Source organism: Gouania willdenowi, chromosome 6 (genome assembly GCF_900634775.1).
Source record: "Gouania willdenowi chromosome 6, fGouWil2.1, whole genome shotgun sequence".
NCBI classification, from domain to species: Eukaryota; Metazoa; Chordata; class Actinopteri; order Blenniiformes; family Gobiesocidae; genus Gouania; species Gouania willdenowi.
In genome coordinates, this window is record NC_041049.1 from 53,054,150 (window position 1) to 53,077,528 (window position 23,379).

At 37.9% G+C, this 23,379-nt stretch overlaps 1 protein-coding gene and 1 pseudogene across 1 annotated transcript in view; one reads left to right on the plus strand and one right to left on the minus strand.

The window, feature by feature from the left end:
* ccnd2a (cyclin D2, a) overlaps window positions 1–23,379 on the plus strand; it is a 194,406-nt gene that overhangs the window by 82,464 nt on the left and 88,563 nt on the right. The gene's annotated exons all lie outside the window — the stretch shown is intronic.
* On the minus strand, window positions 15,859–15,976 carry LOC114466240 (uncharacterized; annotated as a pseudogene).

A 23,379-nucleotide genomic window follows, 5' to 3' on the forward strand; every position in this document is an offset into this window, starting at 1 on the left:
CATGATTTCAGGAAGTTTAAAAGCCAGTATTGACGTTTGATTAGAGAAAGCCAATAACACGGAAACAAAATGGAAAAGGGCCAAATGACAAATTGAAATGATGCAGAAATGATTCTCAAAATGTTGAAACAGAAAATGAGAACCTCTAAAGATAGACCAACTTCTAGGTTTCATTCTAAAAAATGCAGATAATTGTCTCATTGCTTCCCAGTTTAAGTCTGTGTGAGAACAGTCTCCACTCCAGGCAGCGTCATCTGCAGCTCATAACGTTCAAACTTGTGTGACATCCAGCGTGTGGTGACTCTGTTAACAGTGCTGTACATCCCCTCTAAATGCCAGTGGCAGAGTGGAACACACAAGCTGAGAGTGGCAATAGAAGGCAGATGCCATTGAGTCGTTCCTTACCATTGAAAATTGCTCCCCTACTTTCTCCATCTGCTGATAGGATCAGAGGACTTAAAAAAAGGGGCCTCCACCAAGCTGAAGTCACATTTTATTGTGTTGGTAAATGTCAGAAACAAAATGTAGGCTTGAGTAGAGAACTGGAATTGGATCTAATCTGCCCCAGGCCTTCACGTTTGATGTACAACCCCGTCAGTATAGAATCCCAAATGTAGTCAATGCAGCCCATTCAGGATGTTATGGTATTTTGTCCTATAATAACCTGACGTCACTGTGAGGAAAACCACTTTCATATGTTGCTTGACGTTATGAAAACTGTAGGTTGTGTATTCATACATACATTCTCATCTTATCTTTGTTACTGCTTAAATACAGAAGTATTAGTAACCAGATTTATTTAGTGAGTGTATAAAATTAACTAAAAAAAACCCACTGGCCATGTTTACATGACATTTTTTCATTCGGAATTAGTTATTCCGAATTAAGTTATTCGGAATCGAAGTGTTCTGCTTCGTGGTTACATGTAAATATAAATACCGAATTGAGGTTTACATGGAAAACCGGTTCATTCGGCTTTATTCAATTCCGCTTTAAGTCTGGGGCTTGAGAAGAGTTCTGGCTGGACAGGTTGCGATGCGAACGTGACGCATCACGTCTATCGGAAAAAACACACAACAAACCTTTTCTTTTCGGCTACAACATAGAAAACCACATGAGAACTGTTTTCACTTTTATTTTGATTGTAGTTTTGAAGCAGCAGCTGGACAATAACACACGGTTTCACTTAATTTTGTCCTCGGAGCAGGAGAAGGGAGGTAGAGCAGCAGAGAAGAGAGATAGAAGTCCGTACTTTGGTCAATCAAAGCTGTTATATCTCCACTATACAGAACGTTGAGTGAAAAAAGAACTTTCTAATGATCTACACATCATTAGTGAAACTCTGATGCTTCATGTCTCGATGTAGCCTGTTCCTTTTGCCAAGGTCAGTGCGTGTGTATAATAAGTCCGTGTGAATGCCCGCGTGTTTATGATTTTATCTATGCACTCTTTTTTATTATATCCATGACTTTTAAGGCTGTTATTAAATAAATAGTCTCGGCTCTAGTCCGGGCGGTCATCTTGGACTATGTCGTCATCAGCGCATCATCGCAGCAAGTCGCGCATGTGCAGAATGACCGGAATTCACTTATAGTGGAATTAAGTCTTCACAAGAAAGACAAATTATTTAATTCGGAATTAAAATTGGAACAAACCAATCACCTAATTTGGATTTAAGTTTAACTTGTAATGACATTTGCTTTAGGAATTAAGTGTCTACAAAGTCAGTTGTACAGGTACTTTAAAGAGGAATTAAAGCTCCCGTGTAAACCTGGCCACTGTGGCACATTCTTGCTCTGTTAGCAAAATTGCAAAAGCTAAAACAGAAACTAAAAGTTCATTTGCTTTTTTTTTCATCTTTTATAGGAGCTTTTTTATGAGCCCCCGAGGTCATTCTATTGCTTATAACATGTTCTGCGCGTGTATTGTGAGAATAATTCAAGGTGGGAAGTATTTTATTGAGTTTGATTGAGGTTGATTATTCACCACAATGAAGAACTGATCCAAGAGGGCACAGAACACAAGGTTGCACAGCAGTTAAATTAAAGGTACAAAATACACATCCACCCACTCGCGCACACCCTTAGTTTCTAAGCCAGTGTGGGACGATGCCCAAGTTCTTCAAACTCAAACCATGTTGTGCTTTGGATTTATTTATTCATTTGACATTCAATCAGGGAACAAAAGTTAGATAGAGTCACAAATGTAAATAGTGATTTTTATGTGTTACTGTAGTTACAATAACACAATAGATATTAAATATGGCATTTTACTACCCATTTTGGACATAAACTCTATTCTCTGTTGTTGCATGTTCCCAGTTTGTCTTCTTCATCTATACATTGCCTCCGTTAGATGCAAAACATGCATAGGTCTTTGTAGCAGTGGCGTTAGCAGTATGTGGCGAAGCACACGGGGTAAGACTCATTCTCTTTGTGGAAATGAAGGACTCATTCTATGGTAATGAAAATGCCATGATCTGTAGTTACAGATGATTAAACACTCAGGAAAACTACTATTAAATCCCCCTAAATTTCACTTTAAAAACCCAAACATTGCTTTGGTGTGGATTTCCAAAAATTGAAGCAAAACAAAAACAGATGCAAAGAGAAACTATTAAAATGGAGAGAGCATGCATAGCATAATCAGTGGCAGCACCACATCCTTAATTTATGAGTGTATGTTTTTAATGAGGGGGGACTCTGTAACAGAGGTTAGCAACAATGCTACTCCACTCAAAGACCAAGGTTCAGATACACTAAAGTCTTTCTGAACAGTTTGCATGTTCTCAGTTAGGGTACATTACTCGCTGTTTAACAATATACACATTCAGGTTATCAGAGTTTCTGAGTTTATAACTTTATAGTTAATAGTTATACCAGTGCGTATTAGGCTTTATGCTACTGAGTCACATTAGATGACTGGATGTTTCTCTTTATGGAGGTGGATTTGTGTTTTCATTATTCAATCAAAATTATTGCTTCAAACAAAAAATAAATAAAACAATGCAAACAAAGGACTTCTTTTCAATAGAAAAAAAACATTTTCAATCAAAGAAAAATGTGTTTGAATGTAAAAAAAAATATTTGACACAGAAAAATTGCATTTTAACCCTTTTTTCCTTGAATAAAAAGGTTGTTTGATTGAAATGCATGTTGGGGGAGGGGGTAATAGATGGGTTTGAACAATGAAGACACGAGCTGTCTTTCCATTACCCTTGGAAATGCGCAAAATCTAAATAGCGTAAAACAAAACTGGTAATGGAAACACTTTAATTTGGAAAAAAAACACTCAAACGTGTCTAAAAAGTTTTTACACTTTCATGAGGAGGAATTTCAGTCGTTTCAATATTGAAATGTGTCACAAATGTAATGGAAACCCAGCTACACCCTCCATACCTCTTCAGCTCAGTGTATGTTGGTCAACGTGACCTGCTTTAGTTTAAACCAAGAATCCAAAATTTGAGAAATTCTCAAGACAAAAAAAAGTCTTGTTTAATGTCAGAGGCTTAAATTTATGATTAAATTGTTTCAGGTGACAGATTCACTCAAATAACTCTCACAACACATTAAACGTGACAGCAGTATATAGAAGACCAAACCACAATCTGCACCTACATCAGCTGAGCATTCTTTAAACACTAAAGCTGATCCAGTGTTTTTACAAACCATGGCCGTCCTTTTAAGATGACAGGATAACCTCGTCTGATAAGCTCAATTCACGTTTGTTTGTCATTGAGAGTCAAATCAGACCAAATTTAAACAAGATTACAAACAAAGCTTGTTGGTGAGTAGGATAACTATTTCATAATCTAAATGATTTTTTTTCATGGGTGCAACCCACACTCAGCTCTGCTGCTCATCCAGGGTTTCCAACTGTTAGATAGATAGATAGATAGATAGATAGATAGATAGATAGATAGATAGATAGATAGATAGATAGATAGATAGATAGATACTTTATTCATCTCCAAGAGAAATTCACAGTTCCAGCAGCTTACAGGTATGGGAACACAGGGGCATGCAGGGAAAGTACAATGTAAAAATTTAAAAATTGTTGAAGAGTTATTACCAAGAAGCATTTTTACAATAAAGAAATATTTTACCAAACACAAATTTCCCTACTTTGAGGGCTATATACCATTGTTTCATGGTCTTACATATTACACAACAGTTTTAGCAAAAGATTACAAAAAAAAATAATGATTCTCCAGTGATCTTATTGTTGTAAACATGAACAATCTGCATCCGTTTAAAGCAGCATTAGGAGTGTTTTCATTGTGATTTCTGCCATTGTTACAGTCAAACGCAAAACACAATTTAAATTGGATTGTTTTTTTTTTTTTGTTTTTTTTGTTAATTAGAACCAGAATGGTTAAAAAAAACGATTTTTTAAATTTTAAAAAAAGCAATCATGTCATAAACAACAAAGGAGAATAAAACCATGTCATGGACACAAAGAAAATTAGCAGCTGCATCAAATTGGCCGTAAGTACTCATAGAAACACAGTTTTAACAGGTCTAGTCATGCAATATAATTTTGTTGTGTGATCTGAAATTAACTGAACAATAAATTACTCACACACAGGAAAACTGTACATCCATGTATTTTGATTACTTGAAATGAAAACTGTGATGGATTTATCCTTTGAATAACATGACCCCAAAGGCATGTACAGTATAATTTACATCACCCTTCAAAGCAAATGGATTGTCTCGCAGTGAAGTGCAGCACATGGTCCAAATGCTATGCTTCTCTGGACTGCCTTCCTTATGATGCATTATCTTATGACTTCCTTTCACATCCGTTTGCCCCCTTTCCCTCAAACCAGAAAATCAATCTGGTGCATGGACGTTGTCAAACAATGATGTGGACCCCAGTTGGCTCCATCCATGGGGCCCGGATGGGATTGACTAAAGAATTTATCCCGGATGTTTGAAAATACGGTATCAATTACTTAACGCAGGGCTCCAACAATCCCCTGGCTTTGTATACACACACACATATATGAGCACACACACAAACATGCATGCTCACAAAACTGGTTTTTCATCTGAAAAAGTCAGATTACCATCAATGCATCTTAATTGGACACTTTAGTAAATAAAGCTTGGCATTATCAGTGTTTTTCCATCCTTCACTGAGAAGCTCTTTCTTAAGCCTGCTTTTCTTTAACTTTCTGTTTAATTGATTCTGCTTGTTGGAGGCGTGATCAGGCGGTAGTTAGACATGGCATTTGTGTAACACACGTCTCTCTGATGTGTGAATCATATCAGTAGAAACACACTCTGAGGCTGTACAGCTCGCACTGGCAATGAGTTATGTAATGAACACCACTGCTTTTCTATTACTGCTGTGGAGGACTTCAATGATTTTTTTTTTTTTTTTTTTAAGCATTTTCTTCAGGAAATTGACCTGCTGCTTTGAGCTTGAACAGCTTCCCCATTCTTGTCTCTTTGGAATGATAGGACATAAATATAATATAAAGTCCATACAGAATTCAAGATGCTCCAGTAAAGACATGATGAACATTCAAATTTCTTTTTCTTTTTTCCTCCTTGCTGAAATAGCTGTGTTCTAGTTAGGATCCTCTTCTTCCAGAGTGAACTTAAAGCTGCTACCCATTATATTTTTATATTAAATAAAATCATTTCATTTATTTCATTTTATTTATTGATTATTTAAAAGGGACAATGCACATTGATAGACAGACATGCTATACAGTAAATGAGTCAGAGTTGGCCAAAAGAGGCTAGCTTTCATCTGGTATCCCTGGCCACCTAAAATGTAAGGTATTGAAATACAGAAAAGAGAATTCGACAAGACAAAAGAGAACATGTACGACAAATAGCAAAAATAATTACTGATAAATGAAGGCACCAAGAGAAAACACCTTAGTTACCATAGTAACACAGTCCGTGGGTCAAACCTGCTCCCGACCAGGTTTAAGCAGCAGGCTTGGCTTAGGCTGCAGATGCATTCTCATGAAACCATGTCATCATTATTAAAGAAGTAATTTAATGATGCATTAAAACACTCAATAAAGATCTACAAAAGGAAAAAGGAGTAAAAAAAAAAAAACTTCTGTTATACTTTTTTTTAAAAAGGAAATTAAACAGAATATCATGGCAAATATTTAAATATGATTTTAAATCATTGCAAATGACACTAGAATCATTGTTGCATGTTTAATGTGTGCCATATTTTTAATTAGATGATCACAGTCTCCATGTGTTTAAACCATCAGTAATAAGGATGCGTGTATATCCATCGCTTCCGTTTACCACACAGTATGGCAGAGTATGACTCTTTGATCAATAAAATGAACATCATTTATTCCAAAAGCAAAGGAAAAAGCTTGAAAGTTTGTTTTCATCTTCACTCCACCAGTCTCCACATCCCACAATTGTATTCTCTGGTCTTTGGTGAGAGCAGACGTGTTTTTCTTTGCTCCGATAACACGACCTTGGCTACAGCTGGCTACAGCTGAACAGCCTGAACAGCCTGAAAAACTGGGCCCAAGACTGAAGGAAAATGGTGAAAAAACCGCAGGGAGGCCCTTCAGAACCCAAGTCGGGTTTGGAAGAGGTCAAGGAGATGATACGCGAGGGTCTACAAAACCTATCTGCCGAGATAAAGTCGTTGGAAAAGACGCTGGAAAATTCACTGGAAAGACTACAAAGCGAAACAAAGGTACTGAAAGAAAAGAATGAAAGAAATGCTGAAGAGATAAAATTGTTGAACGCGAGGGTTGAACAGCTGGAACAAAAGGAAAGAGAGAAAGATGTCATCATCACAGGCCTAAAGATAAAACCCAGGAGTGACGAAGAAACAAAATCGATTGAACAACAGGTCATTGACTTCCTGAAGTCGAAGGACATTGTCCTGAACCCTGACAACATCAACTCCTGCCATCTCCTGCCAAAGAGAAATGATACCAGAGCTGTAAAAATAACCTTCACGAATATAAAATTCAAAGGAGAAATAATCAAGCAACGAAACAAACTCAAGGGAACGAAGGTGTACATCAATGAAAACCTGACGAAACAAAATGCAAGCATTGCATGGAAAGCACGTCAAATAAAAAAAGAAGGAAAGATTTTGAAGACGTGGTCAAAAAACTGCAGGATTTACATCCTGGAAGAAGAGGACGGAAAACCAGTTCTTATCAAGACGATGGACAACTTGGGAAAATACGAAGGATCCACCTAAACAACAACACTACTGATGGTAATCATGGATATGGACCCAGATCTATATAAACACTGGAAACAAAACTCAGACTGTGATTATTTTACGGAGACCGAATTAAATGTGGAAACCAAGAGTAAAAAAGGTCTGTCATTTATTCATTTTAATTGCTAGGTGGTGGGGTGATTAAGGATTACATTAAATTTAAATTCAAAGTATTTATTGTCATATGTGCAGTTAGAAACACGATTTTTTTTTATATATACAATGAAATTACTGCCTTGCTTATGAACTAAGATATAATAATGTGTTTATACAAGTTAAATCTAACAGTGGAAAATACAACACTGCCAATAAAACTAACAACAGCAGTTAGAAACACACTTATGAACTAAGATATATTACATTAAAATACTACTTTGCTTGTGAACTGGGATGTAGTGATGTGTTCATACAAGTTGGATCTGATCCCATCATCAGACAGTGGAAAATACAACACTGCCAATAGAACTAACAACAGCTGGATTACCCTTGATGTAGAGACAAAACAAGGTGACATTGTGGATGAAAAGGGAAGAATCTTCCAAACACCTTCGAAAGAGGAACTATTCTTGAACTGGAGGAATGCTAACAACGTCTGGCAGGGAACAAGGCCAACAGATGAGAATACACAAAAAAGAAGAAATCAAGAATGTTTGACCAGAGAGACATGTAAACCCATGTAAATCTGCGATGGTAAAACAGGGGACGGGACCCGGATAAGCAAACTGCTTCTCTCGTCTCCTTTTTCGGCATGTACAAAAAATGTAAAAAAAAAAAAAAAAAAAAAAAAAGTGAATGTAACCATGTCGGAAATAAACTGAATAAATAAATAAATAAATAAATAAAATAAAAAATGCGCGAAAATGTCAACAAACTGAGTGTTTACAGAGGAGATGAAAACAAACTTTCAAGCGGCAATTTCAACCTTTTACATCTTTTATTTGAGCAAGGGATCATTGATGTATTGATCAACACCCAATGGATTTATCTGATTAAAAAAAAATATCTGTGTCCTGCTGAAGCCCAATCTGTTAAAACAAAATAATGATATAATAAATGATACATATTAAGTTAAATGAATAAAGTTGTGTGGTACGCTTTGTTATGCAACCTGCTCTTGTGTTCAAAGGCTGCTGAGTACCCTCTCCTGCTTTGTTTGGCTCACACAAGGGTTTATCAAGTGTAGGGTGGGTAAGCATGACGCTGGAGGACTTTGGAAGTGAGCGCTCATGTGTCCATGCCATAGGTTTTGCTCTCAGTGTATTTGTGTGTATGTGTATATGTCTGTGTGTGTGTGTGTGTGTGTGTGTGTGTGTGTGTGTGTGTGTGTGTGTGTGTGTGTGTGTGTGTGTGTGTGTGTGTGTGTGTGTGTGTGTGTGTGTGTGTGTGTGTGTGCGCGCGTGCCTTTGATCGCATGTGTGCAGTGGTGTTCAGATGTGAATGCATGCATGCATTTGTGCAAGCACTTTCTTGTGTCTCACTCAGAGACTTTGTCCTCTCATAGGTGTGCCAGCCAGTCAGCTGAGAGAGAGAGAGAGATATGGTGTAAGAGCTGGGAGAGAGAGAGTATGGGAAAACATTGGAGCGCTCTATTGAATGAGATTGGAGCCAAAGCAGAAAGGTGGCGTCAAAGTGCGGCGTATGTTGCTTTGAACCCTGCTCCAGATGTTTGTGCATTACAAATATTGCAGACAGAACCAAGCTGGTTCAAGTTGGATAAAGATCAATTACAATAACTAAAGCTGACGGAGAATTTCTTTCAGATTAAGTCATAGTGTAAGCCTCATGAATCAATAATTCAATGATCATTTTGCCAGAAAAAAAAGTAAAAAGTTGAAATTGCTGCTCAAAAGTTTGTTTTGATCCCCACTGTAAACACTCTCTTATTGACATTTTTGGAAAACTTTCACGCATTGCATTATGGGAGGTGAAGTCCCGTAGACAAACGCATAGAAGTGTTACTTCATTCTTGTTATGATTTCTTCGCCAGATCAAGAGGACAGGGATTTGCTTGACACCATTTTTGTTCTAGTTTGTTCCCAGTATTTCCCGTTATATGACCTCACTTTAACATTTCGACATAATTCAAATCTTTCTGTGTAAACCCCAAAATAAACAACCGCCAATGTTTTGCTGCCACTTTCAGTCGGTGAAAACACCAGAAATGTTTTGAGAAGTCACTTTGGCAGAGGTTTTGGGGCAAACAAGAAATCACAGTAAGAATGAAGGAAAACACTTCTTTGTATCTATCTATGGGACTCCACATTCCACAGTGCAATGTGAAAACCTTTTCTGACAATGTCAGTAAGAGAAGGTTTACAAAGGACATCATAACAAACTTTCAAGCGGAAATTTTTAAACTTCTACACCTTTTTTTTAACAAATGAAATTTGAGTTATTGATCTGTGAGGCATGCACTGTCTTTATCTGAAGACATTTTCATCTCCAGCAGCTTTGAACAATTGGCCAGATACTTACATTAAGTGTTCTAAATCTCAAAATTGATGATCTCTCATTCAATGTCTTTTTATTAACCCCCCTAGTCTAATCAGAAAGACTTTATAGCTAATAAACTGTATCTGATAGAAAGAAAAGGTACTTTGAGGGAGGCTCACTGCCCTGCCACCCACACTGTTGACAAGGCGCTTAGCCTGATGACGTTGTACAAACAGTAACAGCACTGACTGACCCAAGCACTCTTTGAACTCTGACTGAATTGCGGGTCTCCCAGCAGCTGTCCAGTATGACCTTACCCCACAAAAATCAATCAGTACAAACACACTGGGAAGATTGGCACAGTGGAGCACTCTGGAAAGAAGGATGTGTGTGTGTGTGTGTGTGCGCTCAAGTGTACAGTATTTTGTGCGTGTTGCCTGCTTCACAGTGCTGGGTATGGTACTAATGCAGGGAAATGAAAAATCTTCCAGAAAGTCTGTCCCATTCACTATTTTTTCTCATTCCTTTTAAGAGGACTTTTTCCACTGACCCAAGTTCAACAGATTGGACTAGTGGACTCATCCCAGTGGAAAACTCTTATACAAACCAGACAAACATACACAAACACCGAGTGTCAAGGTGTTCTTTTCAATGATTGAAAGGTGCTATCGCACTTCTTAACCTTTCTTGTCAATTCAACCTAATACCAGACTGTAGGAGACGTAGTGATGAGGTTTAGGAAGCACATATAGTGAACCCTTTGGCTGCCAGGGTGCCCCACCTACTCGGGCACTGGGCAGGACACTCACTGGCTGTCTGTCTTTCTGGCAAATCAACCACAGTTGGCAAAGCTTCCGCCTTCACTACCACCAGATTTTTACAGATTTTTTCTCTCTCTGCCTTTCTGTGACATTGTGCATCTCAGCCAGGCTGTTGCCCTGGGTTTGAGTTATGTGTTGGTTATCTCCTTCTGGAAAAGCAGTGCCCTTGTTGCTTCATGGAGCCCAACTCTAGTGACCGGCTATTGATAAGGCTAATGTCTCCCGATAGCTACCAAGCTTTCAAGTTGCGGCACAAAACAGCCGGCTCTCTTTTATGTTGTTTTCCCAAGCCAAGGACAGGCAGGCCTCCCTGCAGGACTGAGCTGGCTAATCAGTAATCACTAACTTGCTGAGCCCAGCAGTCCCCTTCTGATTGGCTGCTTTTCATTTCTTCTTCCTCAACATCTTCTGTCTTTGCTGAGTCTAATTTATCTTCATCTTTTTTTTTTGGGACTGTTTAAACTTCACTTTTGTCTTTTTACTACCTTAGTGACCAATAAATGATCATTTTTTTCATTATATGCAGTTTTTTGTGAACATTTTTTTTAATGTGTTGTTGGTAGAGAACTCGTATGTTACACTTTTTTTTTCTTTCAGACCATCCAACTTGGCAAATGGTGCTCTTTTAGCCAGCTAATGATACAGACGGAGGGATCAAGAGGGCTATAACTGTGCCACACAGACACATGGTGTTAAATTAAAACATTAGTACCACTGTATGACTTTATTTAGGATATGCCAAAAAAATTGATTAGGTGGCAGGGATGGGACAAAAGAAACTTCTCAAGCCAAGCTTGGCCCATTGTCCGAGGACAAAACCTCTCAGCTGCACAAAGCTGGCTTTCTTTAATTTAACAATGCACAATATGTTTACCCAATATATGCATGGTGACAATATTTAGAATAATAAGGGCATCTTTTAATTTTGTCTGGTTAATCTCACAACAGAAGGTGAATACTCTATAACTTTAAATGTCATTTTATGTAGTTGATTAATCAATAGTTATTGATAATTTGTTTAAAGGTTTGGAACCTATTGTTTGTGAAAGCTCCGTCCCAGCAAAAACAAAACAAATCTGACAACATCCAACCAACCAACAAAGCTCGCAATTCTCATCATTATAAATAAATACAAATGATAAAATACAATCTTTATTTAGAACATCAGTTTGAAAGCCCCTTTAATAACTTTGTTTTTTTTTAAATTAAAACTACGACTGAAATAATAATGATAATGTATGAATTATATTATATATGGATTTGTTTACAGTAGGGGTGGGACGATACACTGAGTTCACGAGATGATACGACGGACGATAATGGGCTCGTGATAATGCGATGTTTGTGGAAAGGTAAAAAATCAAAAGAAATTGCATTTGGAAAAATAACCATGCTTTTATTTGACTCTGGACATAATTCCATACTTACTCCGGGTATGACCTTCTTAACTCTACAGGTACAGTATGTATGAAAAATTATAAACAAACCATCACGATATGTCTTGTGACATTTTAATATCGCAATATTTTGTAACACGATATATCATCCCATCTTTTGTTAAAAGTATACCTAATTATGCCATAACAAATATTTCTAATGTATTTTAACTTCCTCAGCTAAAATATACTATTAGTAATAATCCGCATGGTATCCAAATATTTAAAATATTCTTCACATGCTGTTTTTATATCCAACCTATCACAAACCACAAGGTTCATTCCATGACACAAATGCATTTTGGGTAGAGCAAATGAACTTGGAAATTACCAGAGCATTTTCGATACCGTAATGTTATCCATCAGCAAAGCTAGGAGACGTTAGCGACCAGCTAACACAGTGTTAGGCAGAGCTGACCACCTGTTGGCTCTATAGACATTTCAGTTCTGCATTTATGTATGTTAGATAGATAGATACATTATAGGAATTATCACAAAGAGAAACAAGGATGATCGATAACAGTCCTAAATCCCAGTCCTAAAGGTGAATTCATAAAGGTTGAAATTGAAAAATTCACAACAAATCAACCATATGTGCTACAGATTTGCAACTTTCATCAAAATGCAGCCCCAACACTCAGGAAACATTTGTACATTTAAATGTATTAAAAATTATGAAATGCATCACTGTTTTGAGCCTACAGTGCATTATTTTTTTATTTTTATTTTTTTACTATTTTTTTACAGTTGCTAAAAAACATATACTTGCAAATTCCTCTTAAGTACATTTTCAATGTTGTACGTTTTGGAGTCATTGTACATGATGTTTGGAAAATATCAGAATATTATCTCAAAAACTGATTTAAATTTTTTTATTTCTTTCTACATCATTTTGTATTTCATTCTAATATTTACAATTGTAAGAAATGCAAAAATGGCATTTTTTTAAACACCAGTTTTTCACATGTTTAGCCAATACGGAGACTTGTTAAAGGTCCCATATCGTGTTATTTTTTCACCCATCTCCATTTGTTCTAAGAACCCCAAAAATATAGTATTTGAGGTTTATTTTCCTAAACTCGCCTGTTTGCAAGAGTTTTAGCCTCTGAAAAGTGACTTTCTGAGCAACTCTACACAAACAGGCTGATTTGCGGCCTACTTATGCATATTCATGAGTGGGCGTGTCTGTAGACGGGACACTGACTTCCTCCTCCCCGCACGATGACGTCATCCAGAGGATGGCCCGCCCTCCTCCCACCCACTCCGTAGCCGAGCTCATGCTGCTTTATAAACACAAGACAGAGCGTGGGGGCGGGGCGTTCGCCGGTACATGCATAGACTGTAGAAAATACATACATAGCACTGTGCGAAGGACGCTGAAATGCTCACCTTTGTGGGTGTGTCTGTTTACATGTCAATCACAGCAGAGAGCTTCCTGGAGGCGCGGCTTCTCCAGCTCAGTGCTGCAACAATTTCGTCATCAAAGTGGGAACGCGTCATCAAATTGAAGCGAGGTGTTTGGGCTCACCTTGCAGTAAGAAAGGAGAAAATCACCCTCTGACTAACGATTGAGGGAATCAATGAAAAAAACTATTTGGGCATGTGTATGAAGCCCTAATAGCACTTTATCATGTTTAAAGCACAGAAAAGTTTATTTAGCGAAACATGAGCCCTTTAAGAAAAAATTTCCAACATCTAAATGCAATGTGTGTATGTTTGGATTTTTGACAGCCGTTTGAAATGTGCTTTTGAACGCTAACAGCTGCTGTCTTGTAGGTTGTCAATTTGTGAATCTACCTGTGACGTTTCCATTTGCCAATTAGCTCAGTTAGTTAGCTCAGGATGTTTCTTGATGTTGAAGGTTGTGCGTTCAAACCTCAGCTCATGCAACAATTCTGTTTTTGCCTATAATTGGTCTTGCCTTGACCATTGCTGCGCAGCAGCTATAATTCTTTTCATGCCGCATACCCTCAAGGCTTCCCATGATTCTTTCATAACCTTGAAAACCATATTGTGGAAAGTTTAAGGACAATTATCTTTTTTACATAATAATATTGAGAAACACATTATGCTAAAATAAAGCTTTTAACTAATACTTATTTTAAGATGATAAAACTTGACATTAAGTAATCCTACTCAAGACTTGTGCACATTATTCTTGTCGTGAATCTTTGTGTCCTATTCATTATATAGTTCAAATTTGAAATAACACATGCACATAACCTAATGGTTTCTAAAATGTTTTTTATAACTTGTTTTATGTTTAATATTGAGTACAGTTATTTACTGACAAATTTGTGCAGCTACTTTGTCATAAATGGGAACCCATAACCCATTCTATCTTGCCATCATCCACTACCCCCACCTCCTCTCGTTATTTTCTTTTCTTGTGGGTAACTAGACCCAGATGGTACCTGGTACAGCCCGTCAACGTTTTTTTGGAGTCAGATCCCTCAATCAGTAGCCAGGAAGCCCATAGTAGTAAGAGTAAGGTGTGGGGCTTTTTTCATGAGGCCACACTGGGGTGAACAGAGTCTTAAGGAGACAAAGGAAAGAGTGGGGGAGGTTGAAAATTACTGTAATTTAAGAACTTTTAAATTGTGTTTCATTTCAATTAACTTAAATAGGCAGCACACTCGCCAGCATAGTATGAATGTTTTTCTACATTTCCCACTACGAAACTAAATGTTGCTTTGTGTGATTGAGTGAGAGCATTTGTGTGTGTGGAAGTTGGAATGCCCGACGTGCATGTGCGTGTGTGTAAACTCAGCAGTTCAATATCCGGCTTGGCCATGGATACTGTTGAGGCACTGCACTTTAGCCATTAGTATTGTTTTACATGGTTTATCTGAGTGCCATACTGTGTGTGTGTGTGTGTGTGTGTGTGTGTGTGTGTGTGTGTGTGTGTGTGTGTGTGTGTGTGTGTGTGTGTGTGTGTGTGTGTGTGTGTGTGTGCATGTGCGTGTGATAAAATGATTATCACCATTATTTTGAAATCTACTTTTAAACAAACAATATGTGTACAGTTCAGTACGGTGTCCCAGAAGGGCCACACAATACAACACACCAACAAAAGTCACAACACAACAGCAAAAGCCACAACACAACAGCAAAAGCCATAACAGACCAACAAAAGCCACAACACACACCAACAAATGCCACAACACACCAACAAAAGTCAACACACACCAAAAAATGTCACAACACACCAACAAAAGTCACAACACACACCAAAAAAAGTCACAACACACCAACAAAAGCCACAACACAGACCAACAAAAGCCACAACACACCAGAAAAAGTCACAACACACCAAAAAAAGTCAGAACACACCAACAAAAGCCACAACACAGACCAACAAAAGCCACAAAACATCAACTAAAGCCACAACACACCAGAAAAAGCCACAACACACCAACAAAAGCTACAACACATCAACAAAAGTCACAACACACACCAAAAAAGTCACAACACACCAACTAAAGCCACAACACACCAACTGAAGCCACAACACACTGACTAAAGCTATAACCAAAGTCACAACACACCAAACAAAAGCCACAACAGGCCGATATGTATGTAGCCTATTGTCAATTTAACGGTGATTTAGTTGTAAATTCAGACTCCTTGTGGTTAACTCGATAATAATAATAATAATGCATCAATTCTACATAGCGCTTTATCATAGACACTCAAAGTTGCTTTACAGAATGAAGGCATTATTCTTTCACGCCACACTTAGTGGTGGTAAGCTACTGTTGTAGCCACAGCTGCCCTGGGGCAGACTGACGGAGGCGAGGCTGCCATAGTGTGCCATCGGCTCCTCCGACCACCACCAACACTCACTCACACACTACATTCATACTAGGCAATGTAGGTGAAGTGCCTTGCCTAAGGACACAACAACAGATACCACTGGGGTGACTGCCACCTCACTGTGGCACCTGGAATTCTCAGTGGTCTCCCATCCAATTACTAACCAGGCCCAGACCTGCTTAGCTTCCGAGATTTAACGGGATCGAGCAATGACAGGCTGGTATGGCCACACGATGCGATGTTCGTTCATATTGGGGCTGTGTTGGTAGTCGACGTGTTGTTAACTGGCAGCATTAGTTTGTGATCTTTAAATCTGAGGCTGAAATGTGCACAAACAAAGTAAATGTGTGTGTTGACTTATGTACAGTAGTCCCTTGCTATAACTCGGTTCACCTTTTGCGGCCTCTGTGTTTCGTGGATTTTTTTACAGTGCAATTTGGATGCATTTTTTTACAGCGTATGAACGCGCATTGCGTTCTGCTTCCTGATTGGCTAATGCTGTGTTCACCCATCAGTGACACATCCAACTCGGTTTCACTGCCTGTTGAAGAGAGAAGCTGCGCTCCTTATTCTCCTCTCAAACATAAACCACCAGTGAAAAAAAGCCGGTGTGATTAGCGGCTAATGCTATGCTAGCTCAGTGCTACAGATAGAACTTTACCTGCTACTACCACCTCCTCGCTGATTCTCCTCCACGCCACATCCTTAATAGTCTGGTCCTGGTTATCAAGGCTGTGTCATTCAGCTCCAGGTGGTCACAAACAGCTTCTACTCCGTGGTTGAATGGGTCAACAGACTGGTGTCCATGTTGACGTGACGTCATCGTCAACAAAGACTCTGATTGTGTTCGGCATCAATGTCTGGTCGCTAGCAGTGTGACTCTGAAGTGTTGAAACAGGTTTATGTTTTAAAATCTACGACGGTTTGAACTTTGAGAGTTGTGTTATTTCCTGTCTGAGAAAAGTGTATAAAGTGTTCGGTGAGGGGTTTTACAGCCTTAAAACGTGTATAATAAATGTAAAAAATAAAGCTGACTACTTCGCGGATTTTGCCTATTGCGGGTTATTTTTTTAACGTAACCCCTGCGATCAATGAGGGACTACTGTACTCATACGGAGGTGTGTTTACTTAGGTAGGCTTGTATGTTTACCACAGAATGTTGTGAAGGTATACAGTATGTGCACACGTGTGTGTGTCATGGCCTTGTGGGTGTTGCGGTAGAAGTTAAACTGGTAACCAGCATGTAGAACCCTTAATCTCAGAGCACCCTCGCTGAAAAGTTGAGCAACCCCATTGAAAATGTCTGGAGCCACCCCTGCCTAACGCCCAGTGAGAGCTGGAGATAGGCACCAGCAGACCCCCGCGACCCTGAAAAAAGGAACAAGCGGGTCAGGAAATAGATGGATGGATGGAACCTAAGAATTTAAAATGTACAAAAGGCTAACTGAATAAATACACTATCACAGAGTGCAGAGCACATATTTTAAATGTAAATATTGCCGACGATTTCGTTATTTTAATCGTGGCAACCAAAATCCTGATCATGATTAAAATGTAATTAATTGTGTAGTCCTAGCCCCACATTCCCAAGAGCTCTCACATTGGGGAAAACCTGGAACTTGCATGATATCCTTAAAATTAATTTTGTAGTGAACAGTGCTGCCGCGATTAATCAACGAGTTTAGTCAATGCGTCGTTTTACAACTGTAATAACTAGGATATGTTTTTGCTTTACTGTCTCAAACAGTTTATTATAATTCACCTCCCTACCAGTGACCCTGCTGGTTGATCTACTATACGCCTTCTTCCTTCTTCTCCTCCTTTCGCTGCTTAGACCAAACACGACAGCGGCATATGAGTTGAAAAATATCACTGTATTAAGAGAGACGACTATACAGTATGAAAGGTGGACAATAGTTGTTTGAACACTCTGTAGAACGTCACTGGTTTATCACACGAGCACAAACGCGATACGCAAGCACCTAAAAAGTAATCACACCAGAGTTGTGGGAGATGCGTTCAAAGCGAAGGAAAAAGACAACTTAGGTAAATCATCATTAATGATAGCAAGTGTTTTAACCTCAACATGATAGCGAGTGTAAACTTGAGTTGCATAATATGCATGCCTGCCTGTTTTCAGCACAAGTTATTATTATTAAGAGATCAGATTTAACAATTGGTGTAGCTCTGCATCCACAGAAAAGTGAAAGTTAACACTAGTAAATGATCAGTAATTAAACAGCGAGGGTTTTTAAGCCCACCGTGCACTCACATGTAAACAGCCTGCTTTCAGAACAGTTCATATTTAAGGCATAGCTAAGCTCTTAGGTTCAGGTGTTTAGGCTAGCCTAAAATAATTAGGCAGATTCTGACGTGAAGATTAAGATAAAATCCCACACAGAATATTAGAAATGGACTTTTTATAAATCAGTATCATCAGTAAAAAATATTTGAAATGTGAAAAATATCTGACTGTAATTTTTATTTGTTTAAATTCATCGAATTATACTGTTTACAATTGTCAGTTAAATGTGACGGTTTATGTTTTGGCTCTTTAGTTGTTTTTAAAATAAAATGGACACAACAAAATAACAAACTCCTGATTTTTTTTATTTAGTCACTTAGATTAGTCAACTAAGTACGATATTAATTAGGGCTGAGTATCGCCAGGTACTTCACGATACGATATATTGCGTTATTTTATTTTATTTTTCATCATTCATCAATTTCATCAACGATACATTACGATATCTGTGCCACTGAAGAATTTCAGAATTTATCTACTGCACTGAATTAATTTCACAGGAATTACAAAACATTGTCAATTAATGAATGACAGCCAAGTAAAACAAAGTGTATACAGTGGCTCTTCTTAACACACACACACACACACACACACACTATAAACTTGTAAATATCCATTCCTAACCTATTGTCTCATTATACTGTGTATGTACTGCATTATCTCTGTGTATCATGTGTATATATATATATTGTTTTTGTTGTGTCTTGTATGTTGCAATTAAAAAATAAAAATAAAAAAACAACGATATTTGGCGCCAGTAAATCAATAACGTTATATCGTTGTATCGATATTTTGGCACACCCCTATTATTACCCCCCCCCCCCGAGGTTTGGGCTCCGTCCGTGCATCTGTCCGTCTGAGTTAAAGCGGACATTTTTCTTGGAAACTGTTTAAGATACGATGACCAAATTCGGTGTGTGGCTTCAGGGTATCAATACCTTGATGGAGTTCGAAATTGAGTAGTGCACATTTATTTTTTCCAAAGTTATTGCCCTTGTTTTGGATTTTTTTTCTCAGTTTAAGGTATCTTCAAAGGGGACAGCTTTTCTTAGAAACTGTTTAAGATAATATTTTCTCATGTATACATCTAAGTTCTTAGATTTAGGACATTTAGGAAAAGGTTGTGAGTTATAATGAGAACCAATCTGACGGGGGATGTTGCTGACTATGTCTTCTTGGTAATCGAAAGATTAGTAATTAGAAAACTAGGTTATTTGCTTTAATTCGAGCACACACTCAATCGAAAAATGGAAATGTGCTGCATGTTCATTTTTGAAGTACTCACGTTGCTGTAATTGAGTTGCTTTCATGTGTCGTTGTACTTTTTTGACTATATTTCTAAATCAGTAATTTTACTTGTACTTAAGTACATTTTAAATGAAGTAAAGTAATTTGTTACATGTCTACACCCAACCCTTACTGAGCAAATTATTATTTTTCTTTTAAAATAATCAACGGACATTGTGAAACTACAAAAAACAAAATAACCAGAAAACAATCAAATGCATCATCACATCATAGCCGACCAACCAGATTAAACGTAATGCACCGTGACAAAACAGCATTGAATGCTGGGTATTTTCTGTTTCAGAGTTCATAAATGTCACTCAATTTGGAGCCTGAGAATTTTTTTATTTTTTATTTTGAACTGAATTCATTGGTGTTATTTTATTTACAAAAGAATTGAACATTTTTTATTTTATACAGATGCCTTTGTGGAAAATAAATTAAGTTTTTACATGAGATGTTAATGTATGCAAAGGAACCGTGGCAAGATTTATGACCAAAAATAAACGTGGGTGGTAAAAGTAACTAGTAACTTTTACTCTGGGTACTATTTAATTGAGCTACTTCTTACTTGTACTTGAGTATTTTATGTATGACTTACTTGTACTTGTACTTGAGTACAATTTTAATCAAGTAGGATATATCAGTACTCTTTACATCTTTGCCTATTTGACACTTTTTAACCTGGATTTAAACCAAACTCTAACTTCTGTTAGTCTGAAAACAAAGTGGACTCTGCTCTGTTTTTAGTTTTAGCTCAACACAGACCATTATAAGCTCAAACGCAAAATCCTAAGATTTAACTGTTCCTACAATATATACATGTAGCAGTGACTGTCTGTGTGATGTTGGATGTGCAGTGAGTGATAGCTGAACAGCTGTTTCCGGAGTTGCTACATCACCGTCTCTGCCAGGAGCCGCTGACCATGCTGCACTTGTCCCTGTCCAGGACCAGCTGCCTCTTGTGCTCTGACGTTAGTTTCTGTTTCTGCAGAAACACTGAGTAGCTATGACTCACAGAGGGCGCTAGACAGGCTGGATGCCTGTGACAGTTGGAAGATGCAGAAGGAAATGTAGAGCTGTAGATGTGAGGAGACACTATTCCAATGTCTCTTTAGAATAAAATGATGAGTCTTATTATTGCTGTATAACAGGGATCACCAACACGGTGTCCGTGGGCCCCAGGTAGCCCACATGGACCATGTGAGGGACCCTCAGAGGCTCTTGTCATACTGACAAAGATAAATGCATACAACAGATGTAGTTATTACTTAGTGAAGTTAAATACTACTGCACGTGATAAAGTTTAAGTATTAAATTACCATCTTTGAATATTTATTTTCGCTGAAATATTGTGACAAATGTTTTTAAATGCTGCAGATTTGGTTTACGGGTTGTGGTATGTTATATATCATAATATGATATTGATAAAATATATATTTTTGAAAAAATGCAAGGTGGAATTTGCAAATTTCACGATAAGTTAAAAGTTGTTTGTTTGTAGCAAGTAAAATAGCACCAATTGGATTGGATTGGATTGGTTTATCCAAAAGGAAATATTGAATAAATTAGGAGAAATAAAGTGTTGCATGTTGAAACTTAAACATTTCCTACCTTTTTAAGTTACCGCTAGCCTTCCTTATTATCTTACCCTCTATTTAAAGTGAAACAGTGAAAATGGAGCATTTAAGGAAGCTCTTTTCTAACTGGTAGCCCTTCGGACTACACAGTATCTACGAAGTAACTCACAGTTTCAGGCAGGTTGGTAACTCCTGCTATATAATATATGGTTTGTAGACATCATGATTTTTATGAATATTTTGCTGTCACCACCTGCTTAAAAAACCTGACAAATATGGATAAATACTGATATATTGACCACTGGCTCAGCTCATGGTACAGCAGTGCAATGATGCAGATTTAAAAAGCCATCGTAACCCTGCAACGTGCTCTTCACACCTCAAACTTCACCTTTTACTTCATATCTTCCTGTGGCAAACCCAAAGAAGCATCCTGTTTGCTGCATAAAATGTGTTTTTGTACATATGTCACTTGAACCAACAGTTTGAGCCTATCTTACCTGACCCACCCTTTTAAAAATGACTCATAGGGCAAACTGTGGGTAAACTTAATGCAAAGTAGTAGACACAATAAAACCTTATCAGTTTGGGTGTTAATTTCTTTGTTTTTTATTGCTACAATTTCCGCCACCTCTGAGGACAGTATATCCAATAAAGGTGTGTATACTTATAAAGAGTGAATAACTTACCCCAAGATAGCCAGTAATGCATTGCTTTCCGGATCAGAGTTCACCAAAGCAAGGGTTAGTCTGCCGACACTCAGGCTTCTGTTAATCAGTGATGTCGGCTTTCCTCTTTCAGGTACAGTAAATTGCCCATGAACAGTGGCGACACAGATTTCAAAGAATCGTTCCATCCTTACAAACAAGGCAATTATCAACCAATCACATGGGAATCAGTCTCCCTCTTGTCATGTGGATTTATTTTTGCCCGACACAGTTAAAGTTTAGTCAAATCCCTCTGGGAGTGAAAGAGTTCTTCACAAAAACCTCAATCACAGGACTTGTTTCAAGTGGCTAAATGAATTGAAAAACAGACAAAATTCCTCAGTCCAAAGTAGTAAATGGCAGTGGAATGTTTTGAGGCATTGAATGTGAAGTGGGAATTAGGTGTAATCAGTAAAACACATGAAGAATGCAGCTGTTTAAAGGACAGTCTTTTGCTACTCACATTGTCACACAAATAAAGAGATGAGAGGTAAATAAAGCTACACTGGCCTCGTTTACATGGGAGCTTTATTTCCTCTTCAATTCAGAATAAAAGTTAAATCCTCTTTAAACTGACCTTGTAAACAATTAATTCCAAATGCAAATTTAATTCAGAATTAAACTTCAATCTGAAATAGATAGCTGCTTTATTCCGATTTTAAATCTGAATCAAATAATTCCTCTATCTTGTAAACGTTTAATTCCGCTTTAAGTTAATTCCGGTCGTTCTGTGCATTCTCGGCCAGTTGACGACATAATCCAAAATGGCGGCCCGGACTAGAGCCAAGACTATTTATTTAATAAGAGCCTTAGACGATATGGATATAACAAAGAGTGGATGGACATAAGGATGAACATGCAGACATTCGCACGGACACATGGACTTATTACACACACAGGAACATTGGCAAACGAAACCGGCTTCACCAGACGGGTGATACTAAATAACGTAGATGCTTTATTATCACCATGTATATCATTGTACCGGTTGTTACTACTACCTTAGAGGGTTTTTCAGAGTTTTACTGAGCTATATTTACTGGTGATTAGTTCCAAGGTTCTTCTCCTGCTCCGCGGACCAAAGTGGGGCTGGAGAGTCATCATGTGTATCAAATATGAGGCTGTTTGAACGTTGTATATGAGAGTTATAGCGTTTTTTTTCTATTATGGCGTGCAAAATGAATTTGATGCGAATCCATTGAAAAATAGCGTCTTTCCGCTCGAGGTGTTAGCGTGGGACACCACTAAAAGTGGCGCCCTCTCAGAACGCAAGGCATTATGGGTAATTTTGACAATGAATCTTGTTTAGGGATGGACAGTCAACACGTGTATCAAATATGAAGCAGTTTGAACTTTGCATTTGAGAGTTATATCGAAACGACATGAACCCATGATGGCCGACTTCCTGTTTGGTTTTGGGCAGGGTCATAATGTAACTTTTTGCTCATCTTGAGGTTAAAAATACATGTAAACTTGATGCGAATCCATTGAAAAATATCCAAAATACAGCATTTAGAATGTGATGGCGAAGGATTTTCCAGTGACATTATAGGCCCCTCCCACTGATCACAGCCTGTTTTTTCTTCATCAGCGACCTGCTCCCATCTTATAAGATTCATCCAACACTATTTTGAAGTCAACACGACATATTGTCTTTCCACGAGAGCTGTTAGCATCAGACGCCACTAAAAGTAGCACCATCTGAGAACGCAAAGCATGATGGGTATTTTTCACATTGATTCTTGTTCAGGGCTGGAC